This window comes from Bufo bufo, chromosome 1 (assembly GCF_905171765.1).
Source record: "Bufo bufo chromosome 1, aBufBuf1.1, whole genome shotgun sequence".
NCBI lineage: Eukaryota > Metazoa > Chordata > Amphibia > Anura > Bufonidae > Bufo > Bufo bufo.
Window position 1 is genome coordinate 681365053 of NC_053389.1, and position 13887 is coordinate 681378939.

A 13887-nucleotide genomic window follows, 5' to 3' on the forward strand; every position below is an offset into this window, starting at 1 on the left:
GTCTTATATGGTGAGTATAACCCAAACCCTATATTTTAACTGGGAAAGTTGGGGGTCGTCTTATACGACTAGTCTTCTTATACGCCGGAAAATACGTACAGCACCTCAACCAGCCTATGTTCATATAAAAAAACTTTATAAATTATTAAAGAAACTCCCCAGTTTATTATTATAGAAACGATCAGAGCTGAGATGACTTCTAGGTATAGAGGAAAGCTACCAGTGTCCTCTTTTCCCTAGGACCTACCTTCTCAAAGTTGCTACAGGGACCCCCGTATTCAATCATCTGGTAGCATCTTGTTGCTGTGTGAGCCGGTAATATTTGAATGTATCCATACGGTGACCCCCAAAATAAATTTTATTGGTGGGCTCTAGGCATCCCAGTCCGACAATGGTTGGAGGCGGCACTTTTGGGGTCATATGAGGCTCTGATGAACTTTCTGTATTGAGCGGGTAATGGTGTCTTACCTCTAATATGACAGCAGTAATAAATGTGTGGAAGGGAAACACTCAGTGTACGGAGATAAAATAACAGCTGCAGGGTGGTCTCCAGTAGTACCTCTATGGCGGAACTCAAAACTGCCTGAACTGTTCAACCTCCCGGACTTTGAGTTCAGGACGCAGCACAGAGTTAAATATGTCACCCAATTGAATTCGGATGGTAACTTTAAAACCTTTATGGATCTAAAGAAGGAACTCTAGCTGCCCCAATCAAGCCTATTCAGATATTTTCAGCTCAGACACGCGTGTACAGAGCAATTTGGGAGGGACCCAGTTAAGCTAGAGTTCGGGGCAATTAAAAAAAAGCTTGTCAAAAAGATATGCATAAGTCGGGGTCTTCTTTTTATAAGGGTCTTTTGTCACAGCCCTCCTCACCCTTCTCCGGATCCTTGGGCAGATGGAAGGTGGATATTCCGGAACTAGAAGATAGGCATGAGAAAGAGATGGTGTACAACTGGAGAAATACAGTTATTAGTGCTAGAGACCAGTTGTTCCAGATCAAATGGTTACATCGTATTTATTTAACTCCAGTTAGATTGAAACGTATGCCTAAACTGGCTAGTGCTCAGTGCACTAGATGTGATGGAGACTGGGGAACTCTGATCCATATGATCTGGACTTGCCCAATTATTACTGCTTACTGGTTGGAGATACATGAGTTTCTGAACTGGAAACTGGGATTACTGGAGGTTTGCTCCCCAGAGAACAGTCTGCTGGGACTGGTCAATGACTTTATTCAGACCAAGTACTCTAGGATGCTATACCAGCTCCTAATGTTCTATGCTAGGAAATCCATCTTACTAAACTGGAACCCTCTTAAGATCCCTTCTGTCCAACACTGGAGGCAGAATATGGATGCGGCCCTGCCAATGTATAAGTTGACCTTTTTGGCTAGGGGGAAACCAGAGAGGTTTGAGAACATCTGGGGGCCTGATACTGACAGCTGGGACCCTGCTGCATCTGCAAGCATCGGTGAAAACACTGATGCCTTGAACAGGCATCGGGACTGCCAGCTACGGAAGCCCAGGAGATCCAGCCCCAGGGCTGGTCTCCTAGGCAACTGTTAGCGTCTTAGGCTGAGTTCACACGAGCATGTCCGGACAAGGTCCGGATGCGTTGCGGCAAACCCGCGCGAGTAGGTACCCAATTGCAGTCAGTTTTGACTGCGATTGCGTTCCGTTGTTCAGTTTTTATCGCGCGGGTGCAATGCGTTTTGCACGCGCGTGATAAAAAACTGACTGTGGTACCCAGACCCGAACTTCATCTCTGAAGTTCATGTTTGGGTTCAAGGTTGTGTAGATGTAATTATTTTCCCTTATAACATGGTTATAAGGGAAAATAATAGCATTCTTTAATACAGAATGCTTAGTAGGTGGTCAATTGAGGTTAAAATATTAAAAATAATTAACTCACCTTCTCCTCTTGATCGCGTAGCTGCCGGTCCTCTTCTTACTTCTTTAATCATGAGCTGCTGGCTAAAGGACCTGTGGTGACGTCAGATCACATGGTCCATCACCACGGTGATGGATCATGTGATTGGACCATGTGATATGACGTCACCACAGGTCCTTTAGCCGGCAGCTCATGATTAAAGAAGTAAGAAGAGACGCGATCAAGAGGAGAAGGTGAGTTAATTATTTTTTATTTTTTAACCCTCAATTGACCACCTACTAAGCATTATGTATTAAAGAATGCTATTATTTTCCCTTATAACCATGTTATAAGGGAAAATAATACAGTCAATAGACTGTCATCTTAGCAAGCACTTGATTGCGGATGCTTGCGATTTTCACTCAGCCCCATTCACTTCTATGGAGCCTGCATTGCGTGATAAACGCACAATATAGAGCATGCTGTGATTTTCACTCAACGCATAAGTGATAATGTGCACAGCCCCATAGAAATGAATGGGTCCAGATTCAGTGCGTGTGCAATGCGTTCACCTCCCGCATTGCACCCGCGTGGAAATCTCGCCCGTGTGAACTCAGCCTTACAGTGTAAGACACTGACAGTTCAATACAGCACAATACAGATGTATTGTGCTGTATTGAAACAGGGATCAGACCCTGTCCCCATAGTGGGACAAAAAAGAAGTAAAAAAAAAAATAAGTTTTACAATTTATTTTTAGTTTTTAAGTAAAAAAAAAAATATTTGCCCAAAATAAAGTAAAACATTTTTTGTAAAAAATAGACATCTTAGTTATCGACGCATCCGTATCAACCGGCTGTATAAACATATCACATGACCTAACCCCTCAGATGAACACTGTAAAAAAAAAACTGTGCTTAATAAACAATTTTTTTGTCACCTTACATCACTAAAAGTACAACACCAAGCGATCAAAAAGGTGTATGTCCGCCAAAATAGTACCAACCTAACCGTCACCTCATCCCACAAAAAATTAGCCCCTCACTAAGACAAGCCATTTTTTGTCACCTTACATCACAAAAAGTGTAATAGCAAGCGATCAAAAAGTCATACACACACCAAAATAGTGCCAATCAAACCGTAATCTCATCCTGCAAAAATCATACCCTACCTAAGATAATCGCCCAAAAACTGAGAAAACTATGGCTCTCAGACTATGGAGACACTAAAACATAATTTTTTTTGTTCTAAAAATGCTGTTATTATGTAAAACTTAAGTAAATAAAAAAAAGTATACATATTAGGTATCGCCGTGTCCATAATAACCTGCTATATAAAAATATAACATGACCTAACCCCTCAGGTGAACACCATAAAAAAAATAAAAATAAAAAAGGAGTAAAAAAAAAGCCATTTTTTGTCACCTTACGTCACAAAAAGTGTAATAGCAAGCGATCAAAAAGTCATACGTACTCCTAAGATCGCCCAAAAACTGAAAAAAACTATGGCTCTCAAATTATGGAGACACTAAAACATTCATTTTTTTGTTTCAAAAATGAAATCATTGTGTAAAACTTACATTCATTTTAAAAAAGTAGTCATATTTGGTATTGTCGCGTCCGTGACAACCTGCTCTGTAAAAAAAAACACATGATATAGCCTGTCAGATTAATGTTGTAAATAACAAAAAATGAAAACACAAAAAGTGTAATATAGAGCAACCAAAAATCATATGTACCCTAAAATAGTACCAACAAAACTGCCACCTTATCCTGTATTTTCCAAAATGGGGTCACTTTTTTGGGATTTTCTACTCTAGGGGTGCATCAGGGGGGCTTCAAATGGGACATGGTGTCAAAAAAACAGTCCAGCAAAATCTGACTTCCAAAACCGTATGGCATTCCTTTCCTTCTGCGCCCTGCCGTGTGCCCGTACAGCAGCTTACGACCACATATGAGGTGTTTCTGTAAACGACAGAATCAGGGCAACAAATATTGAGCTTTGTTTGGCTGTTAACCCTTGCTTTGTTAGCGGAAAAAAATGATTAAAATAGAAGATCTGCCCAAAAAGTGAAATTCTGAAATTTCATCTCTATTTTCCATTAATTCTTGTGAAGCACCTAAAGGGTTCACATAGTTTGTAAAATCAGTTTTGTATACCTTGAGGGGTGTAGTTTCTAAAATGGGGTCACTTTTTTGGAGTTTCTACTCTAGGGGTGCAACAGGGGGCTTCAAATGGGACATGGTGTCAAAAAAACAGTCCAGCAAATTCTGCCTTCCAAAAACCGTATAACATTCCTTTCCTTCTGTGCCCTGCCGTGTGCCCGTACAGCAGTTTACGACCACATATGGGGTGTTTCTGTAAACTACAGAATCAGGGCCATAAATATTGAGTTTTGCTTGGCTGTTAACCCTTGCTTTGTAACTGTAAAAAATGGATTCAAATGGAAAATCTGCCAAAAAAGTGAAATTTTTGAAATGTATCTCTATTTTCCATTAATTCTTGTGGAACACCTAAAGGGTTAACAAAGTTTGTAAAATCAGTTTGAATTCCTCGAGGGAGTGTAGTTTCTAAAATGGGGTCATCTTTGGGTGCTTTCTGTGACGGACTGAACCGTAACTGGGGCTGCTGGAGAAGCCTGAGGGCCAGCCTCCTTCCTACAGACTATGGACCCAGAACTATGGAGACCCCCTCAGACCCTTTGGGGTTACAAGGAACTATGAACCCTGATTTATGTGTGGAATTTATATGCCACATATTTCCTATTGCCCATTAAAAAGGCATGGTGTGGATTCAGCAACACAAAAAGGGCTAACTCTGCACTGAGACTTCCACTGATTGTGTTAGCGATGGGATTAAGATAGCTGACTTTAGGAGCAGCCAACTCCTAGATGAGTAGATCACCCTATGATACACTCAGGAGATAATCCCATCACATGTGTCTCCTCTCTCCCTATTCATTCATTATGGAGGGGGTGAAGATGTCTGTTTGCATGTTGTTCATGGTTGATTACATTATGTTGTTAGACTTCTTGAACTGTATTTATACGGAGTTGATATATCAATAAAGAGAGTTCCTGTTTTACCCTTCATCATGTTGAGGCTGGTGTTTGGGTAACTGATCGACACTGGGGATTGCTATACGCTTTAGATTTGCTATACTCCCCTGGCTATAACTACTAGCTCTTGTAAAAGCTGTTCCTGTTCCTTTTTCCTGTGGTGGTATCGGTGTCGAGTGGAGTGCTTGGAGTCCTCGGGAAGCACTAGGAGCATCCATCAATGGAGGTACCCAGTCGGGGTGCCAGGAGATCCGTTACAGTTTCTATTATGTAAGCCTCATAAAGTGACTTCCGACCTGAACTGGTCCTGAAAAAGTGGGTTTTAGACATTTTCAGAAAAATTTCAAGATTTGCTTCTAAACTTCTAAGCCTTCTAACGTTGCCAAAAAATAAAATGGCATTCACAAAATGATCCAAACATGAAGTAGACATATGGGGAATGTAAAGTAATAACTATTACTATTTATTATAAAAGTAGAGAAATAGAATTTTTTTTTATAAATAAAAATTAATTTGTTTGACTCAATTTTACCACTGTCATGAAGTACAATATGTGACGAGAAAACAATCTTAGAATGGCCTGGATAAGTAAAAGCGTTTTAAAGTTATCACCACATAAAGTGACACATGTCAGATTTTCTAAAAATGGCCTGGTCCTTAAAGGGATTCTGTCACCAGTTTTCAACCCTGTCAGCTAAACATATGCTGATGTTCAGGGCCTCATCACGATTCCTAATGTGTGCTTATAAATGTCATCTGTGGGCTTATTTAGCTATAAAACAGCTTTTACTAACCTGTCAGTCAAACAAATAAGGTGCCCAAGGGGATGTGAAGCGATGCCATGTGCCGGCCGCACCCGCCGCCGTTCGTGCCCAGTGCCGCCTTTCCGGACTTCTGCGCCGCCTCCTAATCCTCTGTGCCGCCTCTCGCTCTCCCTCCCTCCCCCCTCCTCCTGCTGTAAGATCTTGCGCATACAGGGGTTGAGCGAAGTGCCGGCGCATGCGCACTTCGCTGGAAGAAGCCAAATGGAGAAGTCCGCACGGGCGCATCAGGCAGAGGCCTGTGCGCACGCGCGAGATCTTACAGCAGGAGGAGGGGGGAGGGAGGGAGAGCGAGAGGCGGCACAGAGGATTAGGAGGCGGCGCAGAAGTCCGGAAAGGTGGTGCTGGGCACGAACGGCGGCGGGTGCGGCCGGCACCTGGCATCGCTTCACATCCCCTTGGGCACCTTATTTGTTTGACAGGTTAGTAATAGCTGTTTTTTAGCTAAATAAGCCCACAGATGACATTTATAAGCACACATTAGGAATCGTGATGAGGCCCTGAACATCAGCATATGTTTAGCTGACAGGGTTGAAAACTGGTGACAGAACCCCTTTAAGGTGAAAAATGGCAGGGTCCTTAAGGGGTTAAGGAAGTTATTCACAGTATCATCAAATTATATATTTACAGCATTTGGCACTAAAAAGACAACATGAGGTTATTTTACCAACCTAGGAAACTCACAAGACACCGATAGTTATAATTAGGGATGACCGAATGGACTTCGGATGAAAGCAGGAGCTCCATACAGTATTAGAATGTATTGGCCCTGATGAGCCGAAGTTATTGCTACCAGTTGGAACCGAACCCGAGTTTGGGAATTTTTTTTTTACAGTACAAATTAATTTATAAAGTTATTACACAAAGTCTCGCAATGTTTTATCTGAAGTTGATTCGCTCATCCCTAGTTATAATCATAAATTCACATTATTGTTCATAGATAAAATAAATCAAATTAAAAGGTACATCATGTATTAAAAGGGTTGTGCAGCCAGTACCTATTGATGACCTATCTTCTGGATAAATCATCAATATCTGATCGGTGGGAGTCCGACTCCCAGCACCCCCGTCAATCAGCTGTTTGAAGAAGAGACGGGCTCGTACTAGTACGGCTTCCTTTTCAACATTACTTTGCATGTCGTCTCACTTGCGGCGGCTCAGTGCAATCTCAAGTTACACAGGTAATTACTTGTAATTAAACATGTAATCTTGTAGAGGAAGCAGTGCTCGTACGAGTGCCGACTTCACTTCAAACAGTCTGATGGGACCCCCACCAATCAGATATTGATGGCCTGTCTTGAGGATAGATCATCAATATGTACTGGCTGCACAACCCCTTTAAACTGTATGCTTATTTGCAAATGCTCTAAAGGCTCATCTGAGATGTTTGGGTTCCTCTCTGTCATCACCCATACAGTGTGATGTCATCATCTGCCCCATCGCTTGTATAAATACATATTCCTCTACCTGATTTATTAATATGCTATTTCATACAGTGTTTATGATATGACTCCTATGATCGATACATGTTGGTTTTATCACCCTACACTCATTAATATTAAAAAGATTTTCTCTTTTACAGATTGACAGTCTGTATTCCATGATTTCACCAGTTTCTGATTACAGGCATTTAGTGATTAAAGCCAGTGCAGGAAGTAAATGATTTTATATTATCTCAGAGCTCATATGATTCACATGCGGATTGCAGTTGTTCACCTTTTCTTATCAAGACTATTTACACGTGTATAAAATTTATATCAGTAACATTCAATGAAGAAATTTGTCTCCATGGAAATGTTGCTCTTGTTGGCTATAAACCCAAAAACGATGGGGGTCATTTATTAAGACCAGCGTTTTAGACACCGGTCTTAATAACCCCTATATCTGGTGGTGGATCGGCCTATACATAACTTTGGCGCATCCAGCGCCAGTCTAAATGTAAGTCAGCTTCCTAGCTATCTTGCATTTAGACCATTTTCTACGCCTAAAACAGGCATATAAAATTATGGGCCTATCCGCCCTCCCTCACCCACTTTGTTTTAGAGCTGGTGTGAGTGGGGAAAATATATAGGTGTATTTCTGGATAATAAATGACCCCTGATGTTCCTGCGGGCACTGAGGATTTTGGTGATTCCAGTGCATTACATGAAGCTTTCCATTTGGCAGCAACTGTAAGGCCCCTTTCAGACGAGCGAGTGTCACGTTCCGGACTCGCAGCGCAGCACCCATTCTGAACTTCCAGCATTGAGCAGGTCGCATAGCATTATATTAATTTATGATGCTATGTAAGCCATACAGTTCTGGAATGTATTGGATAACACTGACAGCATTATGTAAGTGTTATCCAATACATTCCAGAACTGTAAGGGTTACATAGCATCATAAATCAATATAATGCTACGCGACATTGGCAGTGCTGAAAGTTCAGAAAGGGTGCTGCACTGCGAGTCCGGAGCGTGACACACGATTGTCTGAAAGGGGCCTTAGGCCTCATGCACACGACCGTTGTTGTGTTCCGTTCCGCAAAATGGGGTTCCGTTGTTCCGTGATCCGTTTCCATTTTTGTTTCCGTGTGTCTTCCTTTATTTTTGGAGGATCACCAGACATGAAGGAAAGTAAAAAAAAGTCTAGTCAAGTTTGCCATGCAAATGATAGGAAAAAAACGGACACGAAAGCGCGGACGCGGATGACAATCTTGTGTGCCTCTGCGTTTTTTCACGGTCCCATTGACTTGAATGGGTCCGCAAACCGTTTTCCGTGAAAAAAAATAGGACAGGTTATATTTTTTTGACAGACTGGACCCACGGATCACGGACGCGGATGACAAACGGTGCATTAGTCGAGTTGTCAATGGGTCCGCAGAAAATCACGGAAAACGGAACAACGGACACGGAACACAACAACGGTCGTGTGCATGAGGCCTTAAACACACATAAAACACTGAACTTATTCTTTCCCTCTCTGAGGCTAAGTTCTCATGGCAAAATCCACAGCAGAAAAATCAGTAGCAAATTACTAGCTGAAAACAGGTTGTTTTTTGGTGGCAGATTTCTAAATTGAAGTTGGATTTAGGAGTATTACAAACGTTTTATAAGAGTATTTGGTTGAGGATTTGGAAGAGGATTTAGAAGAGGGTTTGCCAGCGTTTTTCTTATCCATCCCTTGGTTGAAATATAATCCAGAAGAGTTTTGGTGGCGGAAGCGCCACTAAAAACGCTTCTATAACAGCTTCTAATGCTGCTAGCATTGTTTATACATAGTTATTAGATCTCCCATTAGTCATATTTTTTTCTAAAGTGAATAACCCTAATTTTTATCATCTTTGAGGGTACTGTAGTGCACATAGTGACATTTTTCCATTGTAGTCAATGAAAAGCTGTTGATGGCATTTTTGATGCCATTTTCTTCAATGAAATCCGCTGCAGATTTTATTGGTGTGAACATAACCTGATAAAACTCTGACGTTTCAATCTAGCTCACAAAATATATCCCTAAAACTACCCCTGCAATACCCTTATATGGCTGGCTTGTCTGTATTGGTGTCTGCCAGGAGACATTGGGACACACGTCCTCTCACATGGCAGGCTGAGCTCACAATTGCGTCTGTGCTTTCCACAAAGCACAAAGCTGAAGGACCTGACAAGCTCCTGCTCCCTGATTGGCTAAGAGGGTGTCTGTCAGCCAATCATGGTGGCTATGGGCAAGCCCTCTCCTTACCAGGGTCATGTGATCCTCCATCTTTATCCTTTCTGCCCTGTTTCGCTCCAATTTTACAGAGAAAGTTGCGGCCACTGTTTTTCGCAATTTGTCAGAAACTAATCGCCAAAGCTTCGGATTCGTTTGGCAGCAGCATTTTTGTGAAATTTCTAAAGAATCTGATTAGTTTAGAATCAATTTGCTTGTCTCTAAGACCTATATTACATCAACAGATTATGTGATCAATATCTGTCACAAACCAGCTGGGTGTGAACCCACTGTGCCACGTGTCCTAACCCCTCTAAGGGCATTGTCTCAGTGAACCCCTCGATCTTCACAGTACCCCTGATGGTGGGGATAGACTTTCCCGAGGGGAACACCAGGTCGCTACCTCTTGAGGAGGATAGGCACACGAGGCAGCTGGTCCAGGCCGACCAGGAGGTACCTGAGGTACAGGCGTTGTCAGCAAGCTTTGTCGTTACCAGGAGCAACAGTGCAGGAGCGAAGGATGAGGCAGAGGCGAAGTCAGACAGGCAAAAGGTCAGGGCAGGCGGCACAGGTACAGGTCAGGAAATCCTGATCAGCAACAGGAGAGTCAAGGAAAGCAGGCAGGGATCAAATGTGTGTATAACAAAAGATCTGTCTGTGTAATAGGCCATCTGACCAATGATTGGTCAGAAAATCTGTCAGATAATCTGTTGGTGTAATACAGCTCTAACTCAGAACATTCACTCCAACCAGAGTGAGAAGGGGGATAAGTGACTCAATTAGAGCATCACACATTACACTGATAATTATAATGCTCTTCTGTGGGTATTTTTTATCTTGTACTGTCAAGAGAACAATAGATCTGCCATACTCCTATCTGTTATCTCAGTTTTAACTACCCTACTATTTGACTAACAGATAACATCTTTTCCTCACAGCAGCATTCAAAATAAAAATGAGATCCCTATCTGTATAGGAGTTTTATCTCCTTGTGCTGACTGCTACAGAATGACAATATTTTGTATTACTGTAAATTTTAATGGCATAGTATAGCCAAAATGAAGACAGCCAACAAATTCTTTAAAAAAAATGCAGTTTTTTTATAAATATATTGAGCTTAAAGCTGTTTTCCAGACTTTTATACTGATGACCTGTCCACTGGTCAGGTCATCAGTATCTGATCAGTGACGATATGACACCGGCATTTTTTTATAACCTTTGACCTCACAGTACTTGTCAACGTTTTAAACTTTACATTTACTGACTGGTGGTCACTGAGGACCTATTACGTTCTTGGATCAAGTACTGTTTTTTCTTTTAAAACTTCACCTTTATTTTGTTATTTTAATAAATACTGACCTTTTATTCTAATTTAATCTTATTGCTATACTAAAGACATATTTAAAACTCTCAGTGGTGCGGACTTGCTCTATATTCTTAGCTCTTAGTATTATATATTCTTATAGTCATATATACCAGTTGCTGCGACCTTCTTATGTGTGGGCACTTTTTTCTCCTGTTTATATATACTGACTGTGAGGGAGGGGGGGAAAAGGAGAGGGGAGATTGTCCTGTTGTTTAATACACTCTCTAGGGAGGTAATAGGTTGAAAGAGCGTCACGATCTGTATCTGTTATCGTGCCCTTAGTATGTTGGGATCTATATTGTACTTATTCCCTGATAGTAACTGAAAGGAATCCATGTTCTTTATTATGTCAAAATGAATTCTGCTTTTTGCTGAAGTTTTGTTTCTATGTTAGGTACTAACTCTGATTGCTGTGAAACTAATATACTGTAAGGTTTCTATTCTCTGTAACCCTGAATCTTATCTCTTTGGCACTACTCCCGGACAATATTCCTAATATGGAAGTTCCGTTTTTGTTTCTATTTTTCTGAGCGTAGAATGAAACGTGTTAATATGATAGGTTAAATACATAACATACGATGATATGCTAATAAAGAGGGTAAAGCCCCCTCTATATAACCTGTGTGCATTAAAAATAAACCTCAGAGTGTTCATTCAGTACATCACTGTTGTGTCTTTTGTTACCTACTGAGTGAAGCGCTCTCCTGACGTCAGAAAAGGACTCAAACCAAGCCGATACTAGAAGTTTGGTGCCAGGGGTACCAAGTGGGACTCAGAGATTCCTATCAGTTTGGGGGCTCGTCCGGGATCGGGAAGGTTTTCCTCGTGTTCGGTAAGAAAGGCATCTGTTATTGTCCTCTAGCCGATCCGAGAACCACATCTCGATCTAGTAAGTAGAACCTACAACTTCTAGTATAATTACTGTATCAGGGATACAGGGTACAGACTCCGGGAGTCTGGGGGAGTGACCCGGGGACTCCGGGAGTCCGCCGTGAGGATCACTCAGAGAAAATATAGTGCGCACTACATAATATTGTCTCAGGGAGACAAGGATGGAGCTTGGTTTGACTCTTTTAAACGTTGTTTTAAAGTATAAGATTATAGAGTTGAGATAAGGATACTGATGTCCGGGTGGTAAGTGTACGGACTGAAGTTCACTATTTGCATAGAGTTTTAAGGACATTGCATTGTTGTTTTACTGTGTTGCGGAGGTCTGCAATACGCCCCACCCCTGGCTGGGAGCAATCCATTAACCCGCAGATAGGTGAACACAAGCGGCAGACCAAAGCAACAAATTATATGTTTGATGAGACACTCTGATATTTTCTGATCAGTACTGAGTCCTTTGCCTAGTTGACAGCATTAATTTGTCGAATCCTTAACCGCTTCAGTACAGCAAGTCCTAGGAAAGTAGCATCATTAAAATATCAGACGGAATGGGGGTCACAAGGGTCTAAAACAAATCATCCCAAACCTGAGACGGAGAAACATGCAAAGTTTATGTTGCACGGTGTAGTCCCACAAATTACTTCCTATTTAACCCATGGGTGGATAACTTAGCTGGATGGACTGAGTTCATGCAAGCTGCTAGCCCCTTTTTTCCCAGGGACGGCGATAATAGCCCGTACCACATGGACATGATAAAGGGTCTTTGTCTGGGAGACAAAGAAGCATGGCCACATTTTGACCATGACCCGTCCTAGGATATGGATTACATGATACAAAGGAGTAGGGAATCCTGCAGAGTAGTGATGTTATATGTGTAATATTATTATAAAAGACAAAAATTGTTCAATAATTTTCTTTCCCCCAGCAGTGTAATTGTAAATCCAGTGTTTACAAGAATTATATATATGTACAACATTAACTAAGAACACCTGATATATAAAATGATTTGGATTTAACAAAATGACTTTATGATTAAACATGTATATTGTCTTACAGCGACAGACCATCAGCAATTCTGGGTGTGGTGTGGAAAGCTGTGTTTGTCTGTGCTGCAAGTTTTGGGATGAAAACAAAGACAATTGTGTGATTAGGTTGGAAGACAAATGATTCAGTGGAATGTGAATGGGTGTGGCTCTGAGTTGTAGTGGAGTTGAAAGTGTGAAAGAGCCCTAATGGATGCTTTAGGAGAGCTGTGTGTGCAATTCAGTTTTTATGTGTAAGGGCGTGATTATGAGCTGTTTTGTGAAGATGAGTTACATGAAATGTATATGAATGTGTATGGAGTACGATATTTGTTTTCATATAATATGCGCATTGAGATTTTATTTTATTTTTCTTGGAAGTTTTTGTTTTTATTGGTGCCAACAGCATTGATCAAGCTTAAATTTTTTTTATTATTGAAGTCAATTGAAAAGTTTTTATGGGCCTTTTGTGCGTTTATGTCTGTATTGTCAGATCTGTTTATTTTCAATGTTTGAAGTTATGTGTTACATGTTAGTGTTGTGCTTCACACCAGAGCTCTGTTCTCACGGACAGAATGTGGACCACTAGCGTCCGACTAAAAGGGTGGACTTAGATGACTGAGAGTAGGATCATGGTAGATAGCAGTGCAACCTCAAGTGTGTTAAGTAAAGATTTGTTCATTAGCTTGACTTACAAGGGTCCAGCCAAAATCAGGGCATAAGAGTACACTCAGATCTCATTCCAGTCTCTACACCAGTGCCACTGATTCTTGCAAACATACAGAACCACCCAGAACTTAACAACATTAACCCTGCATTATGGTCCTCAAATGAATATGACACAGGATTCATAGATTGCACACCTACAAAGCTACTGTAAAACCAGGTGTCATTTCAGTGTTCCAGAAACAATACCTACTGCCAAAAGAGAAACGTGATGGACTTAGGCCAATGATAAAAGAATTCCTACAAAAGGGAATCCTGGAAGAGGTGATTTCACCCTACAGCACGCCCTTAATCCAGTGACAAAGGCAGATGGTACTGCCCGCTTTGTACAGGATTTAAGGGCCATCAACAACATCATTGTGCCTATAGCCCCTGTTGTACCTGACATCACTCAATTACTATCTGCCATTCCAGCAGACGCTGTTTGGTTTCAGTGTGATAATCTGAAAAT